This window comes from Salvia miltiorrhiza, chromosome 4 (assembly GCF_028751815.1).
Source record: "Salvia miltiorrhiza cultivar Shanhuang (shh) chromosome 4, IMPLAD_Smil_shh, whole genome shotgun sequence".
In the NCBI taxonomy this organism is placed as follows: domain Eukaryota; kingdom Viridiplantae; phylum Streptophyta; class Magnoliopsida; order Lamiales; family Lamiaceae; genus Salvia; species Salvia miltiorrhiza.
The window spans coordinates 27,435,295-27,457,844 of NC_080390.1; positions in this window are offsets into that span (position 1 = coordinate 27,435,295).

The window sequence follows — 22,550 nt, forward strand, 5'->3', positions numbered from 1 at the left end:
AAATATATTGGAAATGAATGAAAAATTATTAAGGGTATTGGAAATGGTGATAAAATATTTTAATTAGTATTGTGAGCAGTGAAAAAATGAAAAATAAGAATAAATAAAATATTTCTAAACGGTGGAGTATAATTTAAAAATAAATAAAAAAATTAATGAACGTCCTAAAAAAAGAAATTTTTTCGTGAGCGAATGAAGTATTTCATTGGTTTAATAGGCTTCAACAGGTCATCGAGCTTGTACTAGGATTTTAAGAAACAAATTAGAGCACCTTGGTGTGCATGTATTGATCAAACGATAAGGGGTTAATGCCTAAGGCCAAAGGTCTTGGATTCGAGTCCCTTGTAGCGCGACCTTTAATTTTAATTTCTTTATTTAATATTATAAATTTATTAAAAAAAAATAGAGCATCCTGCACACTAGTAGTGAATATCTATAAACCATGAGTGTTTATAATCATATCAATAACTTTTCCATCTAAATTTCTTTCTTAATTAAAGTCAATAATAACTAATTAGTTACCGATATTGATTGAATCGAATTGAAGTGGTGAAGTCAATAACAACTAATTAGTTAAAACATATTTTTCCCATACATTTTATATACTCCTTCCTCTCATTACAAATGTTTCATTACTTTTAAGAACGGAGATTAAGAAATGTGTAGAAAATAAATAAAATGGATTGATGAAAATTATTTAAATATTAAGTATACAGAGAGAATATATTGCCAAAAATAGAATGAGACATCCCATTATAAAAGTGAGATATTTGTAATGGGACGGAGGAATTAGTATTTAACATTTATATTGATACTTAACTTCAAAAAAAATTAATTTTATTTTTAATGATAATTAATTTTATAAAATATCTTATAATTAAAATCAATTATGCTAGAAATTATCAACTAGTATTAAAACTTCCCCAAACTCATTCGCTACTCGTCCGCTAGGCGCTAGATGCGTTCTTATTTCCAATTTATTACTATAGATTGTTCTTCTTTTTTCATAATAATATTAGGAAAATACAATTTTAGATTTGTGTACTTTTAACGTTTATTTTATCAGATCTACTTTTTTTTTTACTAAGTCCTATGCTATATACAAATAAGAGACAGGAATTCCATCGGATCAGGAAAAAAATGAGTATGATTTTTGAACGAAATACATGAAGGAGGATTATAATGATGGAAGGTAGGGATTTTAGAGTTTTTTTTGTTGGAATATATATATATATATATATATATATATATATATATATATATATATATTTTTAGAAAAGATGGTTTTGTTTTGAAACATGAGCAACAAGTATTCTGCCATCCACAGTCTCAATGAGCTAAGCGAAGATGCAGGGCACCTGAGTCAGTCCACACACCTCTCACTACCTTCTGCAATTGGTTATTGCGGTAAGGAAGAGTTTTAATGATGAGGACCACTTCCTCACATGCAACGATTGGCTGATCTTGAGCCAAAAATGAGTGCTATACGAAATCACGGACACACCTAGAATTTAATAAATAGATGGGTGAAATTGTATTTTAGTATTTAGAAATAAATTTAGATAATAAAATTATAATTTTATTTATAAAAATTTGAGATAATTGTAAAATATAAACTAAATATAACAATTAAAAAAAATTGTCCAAGAGACCGTTTAGTTGAGCCTAGAATTTGGATCCGTCCATATATGCGAGCTTAAAATTTGACGCAGAATTAAAGGTTTTAGATGAATATAAAATAAAATTTATAAAATTTGATGTGAAGTAATTTAATTATCATTATATTTTATGATATAATTTTTTTATTATACAAATTTTTAATGTATTATCTTTTTTATTTATTAAATTTATATTCTGTAGAGTTGTGTAACTATCACTCATTTTCTCATATTTTGCAATTGGATATATTAATAAAATCACAGTAATGCGATAACACATAGTAGTATAATTTTAACTCACTCGATGAATACATATAAAATTAAAATTCACAATAAATGAATAAATTATTTACTTGACAAAAATTAATTATTATTTGGCCAAATCAAATAAGAAAATATTTTTATTCAAAAAGTAATTATTATATATTTATATTTTTATATAGATTTTCCACTCAATCGAGACTACTATAAATTTGATGAGGATGATAGCAGGCCCACTTTATTTAAGCTTAAATACCCAAGCAAGCCCAACAAGAATGACATGGGCCCATTCAGAAAGAAGAATCGAAAGATCCAACAGAATCGAGTATACTCAGATTTGTAATAAGAGCTTAGAAACACGCAGTTGATGGCGAACCAAGAGAAGATGAAGAAGAAGAGATCTAGCAATCCAGCACATGCAAGCTTTAGCAAAGCAGAGTTGAATCAGATTTGCCAAAGGTGTAGGTGTCTAAGAGTGCATAAATGAAGATGATACAAAGAGAGGTGAAGATGATGATCGGGAGAGATCTGGAGGCTAAGACAAAGATCTGGAAGTGCTGCTTCAAAGCTGAAGAAGAAGATAAAAATAACTTTTTCGACTAGGAACACGTGGCGGATTCGTACATGGTCCCTCAGTTGTTCCTTGTTAGGGTTATGTTTAAATGTTTGCATACTTGTATTAACAGTGAGATAAATTCTAAATGATTGACATAATTTAGAACGAGATCTCAAAAATTTATTAGTATTTCTTAATTTATATTAATAATATTGTGTATATAATATTATGCGCTATCTTAAAACGAGAAATAATTAAATGAAAATGGGTCATATTTGTAATATGGATAAGGATAGATAGTGCAATATTAATTCTTTAGTGAAATGAATTAATATTAATCGATTTAATTTTAAGTTATGACTAACTTATAATTATTTAAACCTATCAGGAGGTCTTATCCTGCTTCTTCTACGAATCCCTAACTAAGCCCATCTATACTTATAAATAGGGGAGTAGGAGGACACAAATGATACACAAGAAAAAGGCAAAAATTTCATCCCAGTCTACTGTAGTAATAAATTTCATCTTCAATTCTTGTGATTTTTGTGCTCGTCTCTTGGCTATTACGCTCATAAGATCATTGTCCATCCAACGTTCAAGATATAAGAGGGAATAAGTTAGAAGGTTCTCAGGTCAAATCCGTAGATGCTAAAGTATTCAAAGACCATTAATCTAGAGCAAGGTAAATATCAAATCTCTAGGCGCATGCTAAGATTTGGTGTTTTCCGCTGTAGTTGTAATGTTTTGTTCTGTGATAGCTATAGGAATTAAATATGCATGTTTATTTAATTACCATCACATGGGATCCTTGGCAGATGAACTCCTCACCCGGGTTCCATTAGTCGGTATCAGAGCCAGATCCATAGGCTCTGATATTTTAAATATTTGTATATTTAAGTTTAGTTGTCTCATTATCTAAGCATGATTGGATTTAGATATAGAATTGTTAGAAAATATTTTCTGGAGGTATATGATGATCATGGCATAATTGAATGAATGAATGCTTTATTTTTTGTTCTCTTTTTTTCTTGGCTCACCTAGTTTATGGCGTTTAATAAACCTATAAGGCCGGTTGATCGTGGTAGATTAGGATTTATTTTTCTATAATTATGTAATGTAATTTTTATGGAAAATCGAGCTAAGAAGAACACAAAAATCGGATCGACCTGGCTAAAATTGGGCGCATTGCGCCTGGCGTCCACACCAACGAGGCCGCATGCGACACAACAATAATGCGCTCAGTATCGCGCCAGGCGAGCGATCGAGCATGCGGTAGGGCTAGGTAGGAATGGCTAGAGCGGGCAACAGCGAGGTGCACGTGCGACGAACCACACCCCAACGGTTCACACAACAGTAGTAGCAACACACAACAGTGGCGCATGACAGAAATAGTGCAGGCAGCCGCAGTGCCATGCAGGCCCGGTGTGCTCCAGCGAGTGCACGGCCCGCCCCGCTGCAAATCCCAAGGCGACAATAGCAGTTTCTAGCGGCAGTCGGATGATGCTCCGACGTCGTTTGATGACATCTAATCGGTGGCCAAAATTTCAAATTGATTTATCTTTGGTAGTAGGATGATTGAAGATTAAATTCAAATTCAAATTCCAACTGTAGGAAAATAAAATATCTTATCAATCGAATAAAAAAAGCCATGCCAATTAGAATTAATTGTTGTATTTATCTGTTTATTTGATTGGTTTTATTTGTTTTAATTAATTTGCAAGATTATAGGTAATTGCTCAAAATTATGTCAATATGCGAATGGAAAATCTTAAATATTAAAATACTAGGTGATAATTATAATTATATTTATTTATTTTATAAATAAATATGAAATTATATATGGTCTCCATAAATCTATCTATTATATAATAGATTACATATTGGAGAGCTCTCCATTATTCTCTATCCTATGTGGCACTCTCACAAGTTAGTATTTTGATCATTCTTAAGTCTATACTATTTGACATTTTTACATCTTTTCTTCATCTATCTCACATTGAAATTATACTAAACTCCATCAATTCATAATCTATATAAAAGGCTCAATCTTCATGTAGACATTAGCCCATCTATTTTTTCCACATTGATATTATATTTAATCATTGGAAAATCTAGATAAAGAAATACTTATAATATGTACTCCCTCCGTCCACTAATTCAAGGCCTACTTTCCTTTTTGGTCCGTTCACCAACTCAAGGCCTATCTATATTTAGTAAGTTTTATTCATATTTTAATTGGTGGGTCCCAATAAATAATATACTTTTTCTCCACTCAACTAATAAACAATACACTCTGTGGGCCCCTTTCTCCACTCAACCAATAAACAATATATTTTGTGGGACTATTTCTCCACTCAACTAATAAAAATATTCTTTTTCTTAAAACCCGTGTTTTTTCATGTAGGCCTTGAATTAGTGGACGAAGGGAGTATTTCAAATAAATAGTTTTTTATATTTTTTTATAGTTGCAATAGTTTTTCGTATTAGATTTATATTAAACTTCATAATTAGAGTCTAAGAGCATCCGCAATGGGGTTCCTTGATAGCCTACTTGATAGTGTTTGTGTTATTGAGTAGGTAGTGCTGCATTGGGGTTCCTTGATAGCCTACTTGATAATATTAGTTTTGATTTTATGTTTTTCATTTAAATTTTATTGCATAATTTTAATAACACAATTTATTTCAAATTTAAATTGCATTAATTATAAAATCCTAAATATTACATAAAACTTAAATAAAATAAAAACAATTCATAAAAATTAACTACTCTGGCCCTAGAGGTCCGAAACGTGCCCAAAGGTGCTCAATCAAATCATATCGGAGTTGAGCATGTAGTTGTCTATCTCGGAGAAGGCTATCCTTCCGTGCCAATTGCGCGCCGGACTTCGAATGATTCCCCACCGAGCTTGAAGGACTCCGAAGGCGCGTTCCACATCCTTCCGTGCCGGTTCTTGCATCTTCTTGAACCTTGCCTCCTTCGGATTGGTTGCCATTGATGGACTCTTCACGAAGCAACGCCACTCCGGATATATGCCGTCACACAAATAGTAGCCCATCCGGTATTCGCGCTGGTTGGCATGAAAGACCACCGGCGCTGCAGTTCCTCCTAACACGTCGGAGAAGAGAGGAGACTGATTCAGCACATTGATGTCGTTGTTTGAACCAGCGACGCCGAAGAAGGCATGCCAAATCCACAAATCGAAAGAGGCAACGACCTCCAATATCAAGGTGGGCTCTCCCTGATCCCCGCGTGTGTATGCGCCGTGCCACGCCTTTGGGCAGTTCTTCCACGCCCAATGCATGCAGTCTAAGCTCCCGAGCATCCCGGGAAAACCATGTCTCGCCTCGTGCATATGAAGAAGGCGTTGCACGTCAGTTGCCGTTGGACGGCGCAAGTAATGGGCTCCAAAAGCCCGTATGACCGCCTTGCAGAACTTCTTTAGGCATACACGACCGGTTGAGTCCGCCACTTTGAGATACTCATCGAACACATCCGTACTAACCCTGGTGGCTAATTGGCGGATAGCCGACGTGCATTTCTGCAAAGGAGAAAGAGAATCTCGATCGAGTGCATCAGTGCTCATATGGAAGTAAATATCTTCACCTTGAACAGCCTCGACGATGCGCAAGAAGAGCTCCTTCTGCATACGAAATCGACGCCGGAAAAAAGTAGGGCCGTACGTTGGATTGTCGACGAAGTAGTCTTGCATAAGACGTACATGGGCCTCTTCACGATCACGGTGGACGTATGATCGGGGACGTTTCGCACGCGCCGGCTCCGGCGCCGGTTGGGGGCAGTATGATTGAAGCAGTTGTTTCTGCAACTCAACCAACTCCATGAACTTTTCAGCGACTTCGTCGGAATCGGGCGAAGAATCATGTTCAGGTGACGACATTTTTGGAAGAACGAATATGATATTTTGCAAGAAAAATTGTAGGAGGAAGAAGGAATGAGTTGTGATGAATGAAAGTGAGTTGTGATGAATGAATGAGGGAGAAGTATTATTTATAGAGATAAAAGAAGATAAAAAAAAAGGAAAATGGATGCAAACGGACGAAAGAGCCGTTGGGGAAGAAAAAAAATAAAAAAAAATGAAAAACGGTCGAAAAAGCCGTTGAAAATTATTATTATTATTTTTTATTTCTGGCACGTGCAGAGCACGCGCCTTCTCGAGGCTACCCGATAACTCGAGAACTCCTCGAGGAGCTCCCCCCCGCATCGCGCTCCTCGACGCCCTCCCTCTCCTCGAGTACCCACTCGAGTACCCGCGTTGCGGGTGCTCTAAGAAAATTGTAATTAGATTTCAATATTTGCAAACCTAAATAAAAATATAGATATTCTCGAAATAAATAGGTTATTCAAATGAGTTTGGTCGTATAAAAAAATAATACTTAAAAGTATTTTAAATAAAAAAGTTATTCAATTTAATTTGGTCATATAAAATAAAGAAAATGATACTAAGATATGTACGAAATAAATATCTTCTTTAATTTAATTTTGGTCATGTAAAATAATTTGAAATAAATCTTCATTCCCACATTCATCTCATAATGATATATCTAAATAAAAGGCTTAATCTTCATTCATATATTAGTTTATCATCGTTCTCACATTGGTATTTTGTCATTCCTGCATTGATCTTTATTGAACTTCACTATTAAAAAACATAAATAAAAGGATCTTTTTGAGGTTCATTTAAAATAAATAGATTCTTCTATTTAGTTTGATCATGAAAAATTACTTCAAATACATTATCATTTCTGAATTGATCTAAAACATTCTCATATATATTAAATCTATATTAAATCTCACAATTCAAAATCTAAATAAAAATAAATTCAAATAAATTACAATTGCCGAATTTGGTCATATAAAATAAATAAAATGATGCTTAGATGTATTTTAAATAAATAATCTATCAAACTTATATAATCTGTACTTACATCTTAAATATAATATCAGTTTAAGTTCATCCTGATGACAAACCCTCATTGTCCAGGCTCTGTCTTAAATTTTTCATGCTCTAATAATAGCTGCATAGAATGCTTTGATCTTATGCGATTTTAGGGAATAACCTCCTTAAGGGGCAGGGATAGCGACAGGGAGGGGCGGGGGGTCGAGTATTGCTTTTCCATCCCCATATCCGCTTAAGAAATTCATCCCCGACCCTGCCTATTTAAATCGGGGTGGAGTCAGGGTAGGGACTACCCGGTGATGGAAGGCGACCCGTCGGATACCCGCAAAATTAAAATTTTGATTACATATTTAAATTAAAAATTTTACTAAATTTTATTTAAAATTAAAATTTGTTTTTTTTTCCCTTAGAGATTGAAAAAAAAATATAGCATAAGGTAATGAGGTTAAATCTTGTATAGGAAATCTTATTTATAAGCTAACTCCCCTTATCTATTTCTTACATTTTCGATGTGGGACAAAAAGTGGTGAGAAGGGAGAGAGAACTGAAGAGAAACAATGTCCCATGACTCAACTCAAAAGACTTAATAAATTGACTCGCAATCGTACGAGATCAATTGCAGTGGAATAAGCTAACCTAAGTCATCTCTCAAGGAAAGCTAAACAGGGTGTTCTCTCGTGTTGCACACGGATAACGTAAAATAAACCTAAACACTCTAATCAAAATTTTTAAGGCTGACTCTCTCGCTTTTATCTATCGCGTAATTGAAATAAAGCATGTAAATTATCTAGGCAAGAAATAAAGCATGTAAAATTATCTAGGCAAGCACTAGAATAATAAGCAGAAATAAATAGCATGGAAATCTAAGCTAAGTTCTTGAGGAAAAGCAGTAATTTATTAAACTAATTGCGTAACAAAATAACAATTATCTAGACAACGAATTAAATGATTAACTAAAATAAATCTAAAGAGCATACGGAAAGAAATAACAGATACTACATTGAAATCATAAATCTAAGAGTTTAACTAGGCAATAAAATGGAAACTTACAGTATTGACGATGATTGGGAATAAATCTCTAACTATTAATTACAGAATGAATAATGAAAGCGAATAAACCCTAACTAAGAAACTGGCGTTTGGAACGATAACTGAAACTGCGTCTCCGAAAGGGTGAATGTGAGCGTGCCCTAGCAAATGAGAAGTCTGCTCTTTTTATACTCCGAAAAGTGAAATACGCCTTTTTCTTTTAATTACTGAAATTAGACACGTGGCATATTTTCATTGGAGCAAAAGATTGAGCTTGGAGTGAGGAGCTCGGCCGCTGAGGCATGCTGCTCGGCCGAGGGATGCGCGCGGCTATGCAAGGGCGCTCGGCTGATGGGTATTCCCCTCGGGCACTGGGGTGTGAATGAGCGCGGGCGAGTGGTGGGCGCTCGGGCACAGAGTAGTGCGCTCGCCCGCTGAGCGAGGTGAAAGCCAGCAGGCGTTGACTTGATGGACTCGGCCGCTTGGCCAAACGCTCGGGCGAGGCCCTGAGGCGCTCGGCACTGGGGCGTGCTGGAGCTCGGCCGCTTGGCTAAACGCTCGGGCGAGGCCTTGAGGCGCTCGGCGCTGGGACGTGCTGGAGCTCGACCGCTTGGCCAAATGTTCGGGCGATGAGTTGCGAGGTGTGTGGAGTTGCGCAGCCGATGAGGGCAGGCCTCAGCCGATGGGGAGAAGGGAATAGGTGTACGGGGCGTGGTACTCCTCGACCGAGGCGGTGTGCGATTTTCCAAGCCTTTATTTATTTCCATTAAAATCTTAATTACCCCCTATTTATTCAATTCCCTGCAAATGTAGTTCACACGTCATAAATACTTATGAATCTACTAAAATGTGAATCAAAACTACAATCACAATACTCCCAAAATACGAACAAAAAGGCATAAAATAACCCCTCCCCCACACTTAGCCTTTTGCTTGTCCTCAAGAAAAATCAGTGTAAATCCAATAAAGAGATGGTTCCACGATGCTCATTTCCAACCAAACATTCAACGAGCCAATTCAAGATTTTTCAATAAACACATATCTCTAGATGATGCAAGCAACTTAGAATTTAAGAGGCAACACAACTGTAAAACAATTGATTCGGTCAGACCCAATTCTCTGCTAGAAGTGAATTCCCTAATGTGATCGCCTTTATAATCAATATCTCATGTAACAACTGTTTCCTTTTCACAGTATTGTGTTCTCTTAAAATTTATTCTCTTGTTTTCAATAGTTAAGCCATAAATCATGAGAATAAATCATTTGGAGGTAAACCAAAGTCTTCTCACGTGGTTTCTCATGCTCATAGATTTTCTAGAGGAGCAGAGACTCAGAGCTGTCAAATATTTCAGAATTCATACAACTTCACATATAAAGATACGATCGTAGGCAATCACACTGACAACACTCTCTCTAGCATCTATCGGATAAATCACGTTTCACTTGCTTACAAAAGCGTTGCAACAAAAACTCATAATTCGTTTGCACCAACAAGAAACATGTATAAAAAGAAAAACCAGAATAATCACCAATCAGCACAACCGGGAAATCGCATCGATAACCACATCTTCAAAAGATCAATACAGACAAGCTCAAATTCAAACATTCACTAAATGCAAGGGAACCATTTGCCCTACCAATTAAACACAGAAATAAACTCTCCCGCATTTACCAAAAACTCTTTCCCCCACACTTAGAACAAAGCACAAGAGTGTAAGAGAAACACTTCCCTAAAACATCAATGAAGGAAATGAGCTTCTGGAATTCCACAGAACATTGCATTCTTCTCATCCACACCAAATATCTTTTCCAAAAACACAAAACCTGCATCAAACGGCAAGAACAACCAAAAACAACCATAAAACAAAGCAACAGAAAAACAGAAACAAAAGAAAACTAAGAAAAACATGGGTTGTCTTCCATGTAGCGCTAGTTTTAAAGTTGTCAGCCCGACTTAGAGAAACCTTTAACCAAAATCACATTGAAGCTTCAGCTGCCTTAATGCCTGTGAAAACACATCATTTTTATTTGCAGCTGCGGGCCCTCCTACTAAGCATACAGCACTCAACGTACCCAACGATTTTCCTACAACTCTTTTTCGGGAGCCAGATCGAAAACTCCCCTCTTTCTTCTTTTCCAAAAACAGTACATACTGCAACCCTTGCTATACATCATCCTTGCGTTGCAGCATGTCGAGAAATTCTTCTTCAATGGCTGCGTCCTTCTCCAGGTGAGTTGGGCATTCTTGCACTATTTCTTCTTTGGGTGGCAGCTTGTCCAGCGACTCTTCATCAAAGGCCACCTCATCTTGCAGGTTATCAAGAAACTCCTACACAATTTCATCCTCCTCCAGCATAATATTATCTTCCTCCTGCAGATTATCAAGAAATTCCTGCACAATACAATCCTCTTCCGCAGGGTCAAATATCTCAACATAAGAACAATTATGTAATGAAAGAGTAGGAATAACAGGTTTCTTATAAAAAACTGAGAATGTTACCGATCTACCTGACCCGGTCATACTCAAACTTCCCGATCCTACATCAATGCGAGTCTGGGTAATGGCCATAAAAGGTCGGCCAAGCAGAACAAGATGGTCATTCTCTCCTCTAATTCCTTTACCTACATCAATGATAAACGCGCGCGCCCGACGTCCGGTGCGCGGTATCAAAATAATCTATGTATGCCCTAGACAGACAGTACACGTTCCTATTGCTCGCAACCAAAGAACAGTCTTAGCAGCAAGTATAGGGTCGATCCCACGAAAAGTGAGGAACTACTTTACTCTTCGGGTGCACAAATTGAGTTGTCACGGTCTCAACCTGTTTATCTGCACAAGTAAACTTAAACAAAGATCAAATATAACAAGGGGTAAGGTTTACGGTTAGGTCATAACTGTTGTCAATATTTATTTTGGTCATAGGCATACTGATGATCCGTCCATGATCCGTATAAACTCAAGGCGTGACCCAAAGACATTGGGGCGTTTCAAGAGGCTATACTTCACACTTAGGATGGTTGAGTTCATTGTAATCACTTGGTCCGATGGTCACACATTCCCCGGTCACAAGGCAGTGCTTCACTCCTCCTTAGGTAGTAGTCATACGCGTTACTCACCGAGTATGGCTTTATGCCTCGTCACAGTTGATGGGTAGTCTCTAGAGAAGCCCAAGACAGAGGAAGGATAGTGTATCCCATCAATCCTTTCCTCACCTTGCGGATCTACAACGCCTTTTGTTGACGCTGCTCAGCTACTCGGTCGTGGGTATACCGGTTGTCACGCCCTGGTACGCCCTGGCCTTTGCTTAACACGGACAACGTTTTACCGAATGGAGATCACCCGTTAGCCCTCTACTGTCCATGACTTGGCACAGATCCATCTGGAACCACGAGACTCAACCGAAAGAACAAATGCCTCACGAATGTTTACATATTGACAACAATTATTTTCACCCCTTAAACCTCACCAAGGGGACTACTCACACATATTGAAAAACGGAAATGCGAAATAGAATGAACACATGAATGAAAGGGAATTTGAAATACTTAATATAAAAATACCTAAGGCAACAACCTTGGCTTTGTTCGTCACAACGGAATTGAAATACGAAAATCAACTAAATCGTTTGGTGCGAAAAATGTAAAAGAACTGAAAATAAATTATTTCTTGGTGAACTAACTAAAATCTAAGTCTAGAAGAGCACTAAAAATTTGTCTATGAGTTGTGAAAACTGAATGTAAAACTGCTCAAAACTGCCCTGTAAAAATTGCTCTCTGCCAGCCACACATGCTGAGGTTTATATAGCAGTTCGGTAGTAGTCAAACCCTAGCCGGCAGACCAAATGTCACGACCGGCCCAAATTAAGGATAATTAAGCCGGGAAACCGTGACTAATGGAGGGAGATTAGAAGCGGGGTAGAAAGGGGAATATTCAAACAAGAAAGGATCGCAGTATCATTGTTAACAACAGGGATATTTATAATATAACGGAGTTTTAGTCGTATAGACTCAAATAACTAGTAAGTTCGGATAACTCCGACTTATCCAAAATAACATAAAAATTCTGAGTACGCAGCGGAATAAGGTTCCGATTACATGTATGAAGACATGTAACCCTAGAGTTCATTAATACATAATAAGACAAAAGAGTCCCGCTCGTCACTTCATCACCATCGGCAGCTGCTCAACCTGCACATTTAGAAATATATGCAGGGCTGAGTACAAAAGTACTCAGTGGGCACATATGCCTACTATGAAATATAACATGCTTCGTAAAGTTGTAAATTGTCATGCCATCATAAACAGTACAGCAAGGGAGTTTTTCGCTAAAAAGGCCCAAGCTTACTAAATTCATTTGTGATTCTTAAAGTTCGTCTGCAGACTAAGTTCTCTTGTAATCTATCATATCTAGAACTGTGTGCCGGAGAGGTGGCCACCTCTCACGGACACTTGACCGGCCAACCCGCTAGATGACTCACGGTCACTGGTGTACACTAGCCCTGGCAGGATAGCTATCAACTGCTCAGGACCCGAATTCGATTGCATAATAACTGGCAAAGCCACATCAGATAGATATCATACCAAACATTGAAACATTTATGGCAAGACAACATTTGAAAAAAAATTTCAGTTCAAAGATTTTGCAATGAAATAACTGTTCAAACATAACATTAAACTCATTTGATATATATGAAAGTAACCCACCTGATAGCAAAACTTTGCTACATATTAGTGACTCCTTGACGAGTTCTTATTCTTGCGCTCGACCTTTAATCCGAGAAAATAACGTAAGACTTTAAATCGAGAGAAAATTCTCAATTAAATGAGAATGCGTAATTTAACTATGCATGAATCTCGTATGCATGAACTATTATTATGAGATAATAATCAGGGAATTTCTATTGTTAGTCCAGATTATCGAATTTAAACAAAAGCTAAGTCTCGTCTCATGAAGCCGAATAATTAACAAAAATTAATCCGTTCTCTTAGGGTGTTCTAATCCGCCAATTAAATAAATCTCACTCGATATAGCCGAATAAAAGGCAGTTAAACTGAACATTCGACATATGATCACGTAAGAATTAATCAGGCTTAACGAATATGAATGGAAATAATAATATAATTTTCAATAATTAAAAGGCTCAACATAAGGCAGCCTAATAATTAATTAAGTAGAAGTGGGCTTGAATAATTAACATGAGAGACCCAATTGAAATAATTCATCGACTCAAGTAATTAAATAAATCTTGGCCCAATAAATAAATAATTTGATTAGCTGGGCTCAATTAAATAAATCAAACGAGGCCCAACGAAGATAATATAACATCCCAATTAAAATAAAATAGATGGGCTTCAATTTAAATAAATTCGGCCCAAAGAAAATAAAATACAAGACCCAAATGAATTAATAAAAGGCCCAAATACTAAAATAAATAAAGCCCAAAGAATTGGCCCAACTCCATCTCCTTCTCCCTCAAACACGGTCCATACTATTCTCTCACCCACACAATTTCATATCTCTCTCTGTCTTCAAAGAAACGCACACACAGACGCACATCTCACCCTCTCACGCGATCTGCCGCCGCCGCCTGAGACCCGCGAAGGATCCGGCGCAACCGCCGCCGACAGGTGTTGCTGTTGCCGCTGCTGTCTGAGATCGGTGGTCAAAACGCCTGCTGGAGGAACGCCGCTGCCGTTAGCTCGTTCGAAGTCGCCGCCAACTACCGCTGCTGTTTCGCCGGAGTCACGGCCTGGAGCTGCTGCAGCTCGTTCGGTGGTCAGTGGCTCGTTGGAGGAGCGCCGCCGTCGTCCGATTCAGAGCAGTCGCCGACTCCTCTCTCAAGATCTGTTCGTCTCTCTCTCTCTCCCGAAGTCACCGCCGTCCGAGCTCGCCGGAGCGAGTGACGACAACCACTGCTCCTTGGTTCTCTCTTCTTTCTCGCTGAAACAGGCCCGACATCTCTCCCTCCGCCGACCAGCCCCCGCGTCCAGCCGCCGTCCACCCACTGCTCTCTCTGAATCGACGGGCAGCAGGAGCACCTGGCCACTGCCGCCGTCGATTTCCCGAGCCCCGACGCCGCTGCTACTGGAACTCAGATTCCGACAAGGCAGCTCGCCGTCGTCTTCCTTGAGCTCGACTAAACAGGGCAGTCGCCCCCTTCCCATTCGAAGCTAAGTTTTACAATCCTATGATATTCTATTTTCGATCATATATTATGCTCTTCGATTTGCTGCTATTCTCATAGCTCGTGAAATCTTGGTTATTCAATACTCTTGTTATGAAATGCTGTGGTTTTGCTACTGATTATGCAAATTCTCAATGCAATTGAATTGTGTGGAAGCTTATAGGTTGTTGGTTGTTCTAGGTGACTACCGATTATGCTGTTCTTTCTGTACTAACTCAAGCTCATTCTAGATTACATAAGTGTGTGACTTTGCTAAGTCCATTATGCAAATATACATCTATACAGTCTGCTCTTTCTAATTAATCAAGCTTATTGGATGATATGCGAACTGGATGAATATTTGGTATAGAATTAATACCTTGAAGTATAATTGTTGGTTGACTGTTGTTGTTGAGTTGAATGAATTGGAACTCCTTTGAAGTTGGCAGTAGTAAATGAAGTCTTTCTTCGATAATTGCAGGATGGTGGAGATGATGATTAATAGAGGATTGGCAAAGTATAGTGGTGGGCAAAATATAGTGGTGGGCAAAGTAGTGGAAGATAAAAAAAATAATAATAATGTAGTGTAGGATTAATGATGTATTTTCTATGTCTCGGTGATTCTGTAATTGTAAAATGGATCGCGTGCTCGTATCTGCTTGGTACTGTTTATTTAAATAAATCTTGTATTTCGACATGTGATTTTTCGCTAAAATCGATAAATTATAAAATGAATCTAAATTAAATCCGTAGATTTAATTCGTTCGTTGTTCTGATATCTAAATTAAATCCGCAGATTTAATTAACTTCCTGAGTCGGAAATAATTCACGATCTGAGTAAAGATAAAATCAAATTTCATCTCGCTTAAATAAATAACGTGACTTTGCTAAGTCAGTTATAACTCTGAAATAATATCATTGACTGCTTTAACAATATAAATTCAGGATCATAAGCTGAATTCATATCAGGATATTAACCGTTTTCATTCACTGATGAACAAAAATAAACACTCATTACTGGATTTAAAATATATAAAAGAGCGGGTCACTACACCAAATCTGACAGATTATTTCCTTCCATATTTAGCTTGATCCTTGATTTGATTTGATAGATAATGGATCTCCAGCGGATTTGGGGTTGATTCCACACTCTTCCAGATCCTTCCATTGCTAGAATTCGCCAGAATTTTCCGGGAAATCTCCTCCACACGTCTTTCCATATATAGCTCCAGCTGCTGACTGCTGTTGACAGGCATGTTCATACTAGCTTCTTTCTTCGGTTGGCCTCATACCAGGTGGTACACTTCGAACGTTCCCGCGCCTCGAATGGTTCTGAGGGGTACTTCGCCGAGCTCTCTTCCTAGTTTATATATAGCTCATCTGTGCTGACTGCGACTACTGTTATGGCCCTACCAACTAGTTCCTTCGGTTAGCCTCACACCAGGTGGTACACTTTGGAGATTCCTGCGCCTCGAATGGTTCTGAGGGGTACTTCGCCGAGCTCTCTTCCTGGTAAGTTTCACTTCTGGAAGCTTGGATAGTTTTGCTCCGGTAATCCCCATTCTGAACATATTTCGTGCATATGCCCTTTTCCGAGCTTCCTCCTCTTGAATACCTGTTTTCTCCCCTAGAGGACTCAAACAAAACAAAAGAAAGAGAAAAATAGGGCCAAATGGCCCAAAAGTCGAAGACGCATCACACCTACACACTTAAACCATACTTGCCCTCAAGTATGCAGGTGGATTCACAAAAGACACCAACGAAAAAAGAGGAAAGAAAAGAAATAAAGACTCAAGACACGAAACTGCATAGTTATCAGTTCAGATCATACATGCATGCCTCATCCGTAATATCATACCACAAACCATTGAGCAGAAAAATCACATGTAGAGATAGCAGTTTCTCTCACACACTCAAGTGTATGGCTAAGTGTATACTCTAATACTATGCTGCATTAGCTCACCTATAGGCTTGATCACGGATTCATAGCAAGTGTTCAAATTGGTATAATTCATCAAATGGTCTTTTAAAGGTTGTAGTGGGGCATACGGAGTGGAGGTAAGGATTTCTGGATAAGTAGCTTAAAACTTGGTTTCAGTCATACCGACCTATCTTCTTCAACACTGGCACACCCACTTCATCTTCTCATTTTTGTGCCCAGACCTTTCTTTCTCATGTTATGCTTTTTCACTTAGAGCAATAAACTTCCCTTTATCTTTTGCATAGTGTGGAAGTCACACCTTTTCATCCATTTCAATTCAAGGTCAAGGGTTTACAAAAGAGATAATTCAGCTCAAGTTGGTTTAGCAAAGGTTTATCATTTAAAGCTCAAGGAAATAATTATGGGGCTCTAATTTGAAGAAAATTGCCCTAATCATGTAAATTATACCAACTAGCTAAAATCCATAAACAAGTTCCAGGATTACCAAGCAGCATAGTCACACAGAAAATAAATGCAATTTTGGCTCAGATCTCACAGGTGGAAGTATTCAGTATGCTCACTACTGCTATCATGTGATCATGCTCATCATACCAACAAACCAGTCAAACCAAATAACATGCATGAATCACCAATACCAACAACATGTGCAGACATACTCTAACTCAATACTCAAAAGAAAAACAAAGACTACACTAGGAAGAGAAAACTTATTCGTGGAGTGTGAGGACTCGGTCTCGAGAGGTTGATTCTTCTCTCGGTGGAATGCATCCCGAATGTCCAATAAAATTTCCTTGACATCAGTATGGAGTAGAGATCATGTGTAGCAGCTATGGAGTGGAGGAGAGTAGGCGAATGAATTTTCCGATCCTTCAAAATGCAAAGGACTTTTCAGTCGGGCAGACCCTGACCAATTATACTGCTGATGCGATAATCCTTTGACCACCTACTGTATCTCCACCGGCCCCACCTACACACTTTGCTTCGCAAAGTGGTTTTGATCTTCAATGCATAGGGTCCAGCTCAACTCTTCTGCATGGTTAGTCCCCCAACAAACACAAAACACAAGAAAAATAAAAGAAACATGAAACTAAAGCAGTAATGGTCATACCAACGACCTTATTCTGAGTTGCCTTCCAGTCAGCGCTCTTGTTTATTGTCTCGAGCTCGACGTTGTCCATTCCTTCATGCAAAATAAGGTTCTACGAAAAAACCTTTCTCCATCATCGGTATGCCTGGATCATAGACTCGCCTTCCAATTTCCTTGCTCACTCCAGCACTACCGTATGCCTTGCTCCATTCTCCATGTTCTTGTTGCATCTTTGGTTCAACTTCATCTTCAGATCGAGATGGTCCAACCTTGCTTCCGGGGTTTCCGGGCTGAGCTCCACCAAAAAGAATGATTCCAGTCACTCTTCTTGTTTGGCAGCATCAGTAAGATCTTTTAGTAGCTCCTTTTCCGGTATGACCGCCACCACAGATTCTGACTTTCCAGCCTTTTCTATTCTCGCTTTCTTCTCCAAATGGCTGGCATTTTGGGATAGTGGCCGTTTTTAATTATTTGCTTGCTCCAAGATATTCGGCCAAGGTGGTGCGGTAGTTGGCAGTTTCTGGGTAATCTCCTCTGTATGGGCTTCTCTGACAGATTCTTCAGATGCCGGTATGCCTTTTCCGGTTGATTTAACTATAGTGCCTGGCGTCTTGGGCATACTGACATGCCAATTTTCTGAATTATTCTCCTCTTGCAGTGTTGCTCCATCAGCTTCTTCGGTTAGATCCATCCCGGCCTTTGTTTCAGTCTCGAAGAGTTCAGCATCCTTGGCGATAGCTTCCATTAACTCCTTCCAAGTTGGTTCTTTTTGTAGTTCTGGTTGGGATGGGGGTGTCTGCGGTATGCCATGTACTGGAAGCAGTTGTTGATTCTTCCATTCTCCATTTCCCCATTGGGATCTTGGATCTTCACTCCATTCAACGTTGTAAGAGTGAGAGAATGGATCATACTTCTCGTGCTGGTCATCATTTTCTCCCATGGCAACATCTTCAATTGGTCCACCCCCTTGGGAGAGAGGGTATCCATCAGTCTGATGCTCGGTCATGTGGTCTGGGCCACACTGACGAACATTCTTCGGTGTGATCAAGACTGCTACGAGTTGTTTGAGCTCCATGATCTCCTTCTTCAACTCGTTGAGGTTGTCATTCTCCACATTCTTTGGTACTTCCAGATTGCATTCATATGCTCCCAACTCTGTGGCCATACATTCAATGACTTGCAAAACATCTTTGGGCGTCTTGTCAAACATCCAACCTCCACATGCCGCAATAACGAGTTTTCTCTCGTACTTCTTGAGTCCCGTTATGAAGTGCTCCACCAAATTATATTCAGGAATTTGATGGTGTGGGCATTCTTCCAATAACCCTTTGTATCGGCTCCAATACTCGTTCAATGATTCGAGCTCTCCTTGTTTGATGTTCTGTATGGTTCGCCTCATATTGAAGACTTTTGCTGCTGAGTAATACTGCTCCAGGAACTTTTGTTGCATCTCAGCCCATGTAGACACACTGCCAGCGGTCAAGCCATAGTACCATTTCCTTGCACTACCTTGTAGTGTGAAAGGAAACAATAGCAACATGATGTATTCTCCCATGGACGCTTGGTTATCCTCCGTACAGCATATCATCTCAAAGTCTCGAAGATGTGTGATTGGATCATCTTCAAGCATGCCGCGGAATTTTGACATGAGTTGGATCAGGTCTGTCTTCAGCTCATACCGGCCTTCGATGGTCGGTACGGTTATACCGCTGGGCTTCAAGTTCAGGTTAGCCGGGAATGCTAGCTGACGCATGGTCTGCGGGGCAGCAGTTTCCATCTCATGTCTCGCCGTACCGCATCACACAGTAAGCGGAAGATGAAAAGTGAAAAGTAAAATTGTTGTGCGTCACTCCCCGACAACGGCGCCAATTTGATAAACGACGTGCCCGTCGTCCGGCGCGCAGTGTCAAAATAATTTGTGTATGCCCTAGACGGACAGTACACGCTCCTATTGCTCGCAACCAAAGAACAGTCTTAGCAGCAAGTATAGGGTCGATCCCACGGAAAGTGAGGAACTACTTTACTCTTCGGGTGCACAAATTGAGTTGTCACGGTCTCAACCTGTTTATCTGCACAAGTAAACTTAAACAAAGATCAAATATAACAAGGGGTAAGGTTTACGGTTAGGTCATAACTGGTGTCAATATTTATTTCGGTCATAGGCATACTGATGATCCGTCCATGATCCGTATAAACTCAAGGCGTGGGGCGTTTCAAGAGGCTATACTTCACACATAGGATGGTTGAGTCTATTGTAATCACTTGGTCCGAAGGTCACACATTCCCCGGTCACAAGGCAGTGCTTCACTCCTCCTTAGGTAGTAGTCATACCCGTTACTCACCAAGTATGACCCTCACCAACCTTCTCTCCCGAGGTCCCCAACTCCGCACTTTGAGTGACACATGCCTCCTGGACATAACCATTTCTGGCTAGTCAGCCGACCAGTCATAGACATGCTACGGCGCAGTAGTTGCTTTCCTCGTTTGATAACCATGACTTTATGCCTCGTCACAGTTGATGGGTAGTCTCTAGAGAAGCCTAAGACTGAGGAAGTACGGTGTATCCCATCAATCCTTTCCTCACCTTCCGGATCTACAACGTCTTTTGTTGACGCTGCTCAGCTACTCGGTCGTGGATATACCGGTTGTCACGCCCTAGTATACCCTGGCCTTTGCTTAACACGAACAGCGTTTTACCGAACGGAGATCACCCGTTAGGCCCCTACTGTCCATGACTTGGCACAGATCCATCTGGAACCACGAGACACAACCGAAAGAACAAATGCCTCACGAATATTTACATATTGACAACAATTATTTCCACCCCTTAAACCTCACCAAGGGGACTACTCACACATATTGAAAAACGTAAATGCGAAATAGAATGAACACATGAATGAAAGGGAATTTGAAATACTTAATATAAAAATACCTAAGGCAACAACCTTGGTTTTGTTCGTCACAACGGAATTGAAATACGAAAAACAACTAAATCGTTTGGTGCGAAAAATATAAAAGAACTGAAAATAAATTATTTCTTGGTGAACTAACTAAAATCTAAGTCTAGAAGAGCACTAAAAATTTGTCTATGAGTTGTGAAAACTGAATGTAAAATTGTTCAAAACTGCCCTGTAAAAACTGATCTCTGCAGCCACACATGTTGAGGTTTATATAGCAGTTCGGTAGTAGTCAAACCCTAGCCGGCAGACCAAATCTGGCAGATTATTTCCTTCCATATTTAGCTTGATCCTTGATTTGATTTGATAGATAATGGATCTCCAGCGGATTTGGGGTTGATTCTACACTCTTCCAGATCCTTCCATTGCTAGAATTCGCCAGAATCTTCCGGGCAATCTCCTCCACACGTCCTTCCATATGTAGCTCCAGCTGTTGACTGCTGTTGACGGGCATGGTCATACTAGCTTCTTTCTTCGATTGGCCTCATACCAGGTGGTACACTTCGCGCGCCTCGAATGGTTTTGAGGGGTACTTCGCCGAGCTCTCTTCCTAGTTCATATATAGCTCATCTGTGCTGACTGCGACTGCTGTTATAGCCTTACCAACTAGTTCCTTCGGTTAGCCTCACACCAGGTGGTACACTTCGGAGATTCCCGCGCCTCGAATGGTTCTGAGGGGTACTTCGCCGAGCTTTCTTCCTGGTAAGTTTCACTTCTGGAAGCTTGGATAGTTTTGTTCCGGTAATGCCCATTCTGACCATATTTTGTGCATATGCCCTTTTCCGAGCTTCCTCCTCCTGAATACCTGTTTTCTCCCCTAGAGGACTCAAACAAAACAAAAGAAAGAGAAAAATAGGGCCAAATGGCCCAAAAGTCGAAGACGCATCAATCAAGCACCACGAAATCCACCAGCACTCTAATTCTTCTCACCGTAACTTTGACATCCTCCACAAGTCCTCGCGGACGGCTAATAGAACCGTCAGCTAGCTGAATTCTCATATTAGTGCACTTCAGCTCGTCTTCCTTCCTGCTCAACTTCTCAAAAATGTCAAGAGGCATCAAATTGACCGCCGCACCTAAATCTAGCATGCCCGAGACCTCCCCAACTCTACCCAAACCAATACCAAAAATGAAGTTGTCCGGATCTCCTTGCTTCGGTAGTGGTTGGGTTGGATTAACAATTAGTGGTGACAGAGGTGGACTGGGACATTGGATAGCCTTTATAGCTACCACGGTTTTGCTCCTCCACTTTCCCGCGGTCCTTTGCGTGTCTTCCTTGACAAGTTCAATAGCATGAGCTTGATGCAGTTGTGGGTTTCCAGTTTGCTGCGATTGCTGCAACTGATTCAAAGCCCCTGTGAGTTGTCCAATTGTAGTCTCGAGGCGCTTGATGGTAGCACTCTGAACCTCCATCGCTTGCTTGCTAGCTTGCATAAACGACTGCATCGTGTCCTCCAATGATGGTCCCGAGTGTTGGTACTGCTGCTGCTGGGGCTCAAAATTATTCAGCTGCATTGATCCCTGATTGTACTGGTGAGGAAAATTCTACTGCTACCGCGCAGAAATTTTTTACTGGGGTGAGAAATACTGCTGCTGGTTTTGATATCCCATCTGCTATGGTCTGCGGAACTGATTTCCTTTATTTGTTCCTGATCCTCCAGAAGCTTGATTTCTATTGGGAACTTAGTGAAATATCCTTGTCCTAGTTTTGATGATACTAAAATCGTTTAGTTTTATTTGTAATAGACTAGAACCTTTCGAACTCAAGTGTTGGAGTTCTTTTTCAAGTTTAGTTTGTGTTCTGAAGACTGAAGACTGAAGACCGGAGGACTGAAGACTGAAGAACTAAACTAATGACGCATTTAAAGACAAAGTCAAATACTGATGTTTAACTAAACACGTTTCTCAACTGAAGGATCAGTTGTGACTGATTCACTATGCATGCCACGTAGATTTAGCGGACTGATACTAAAGTCAAGT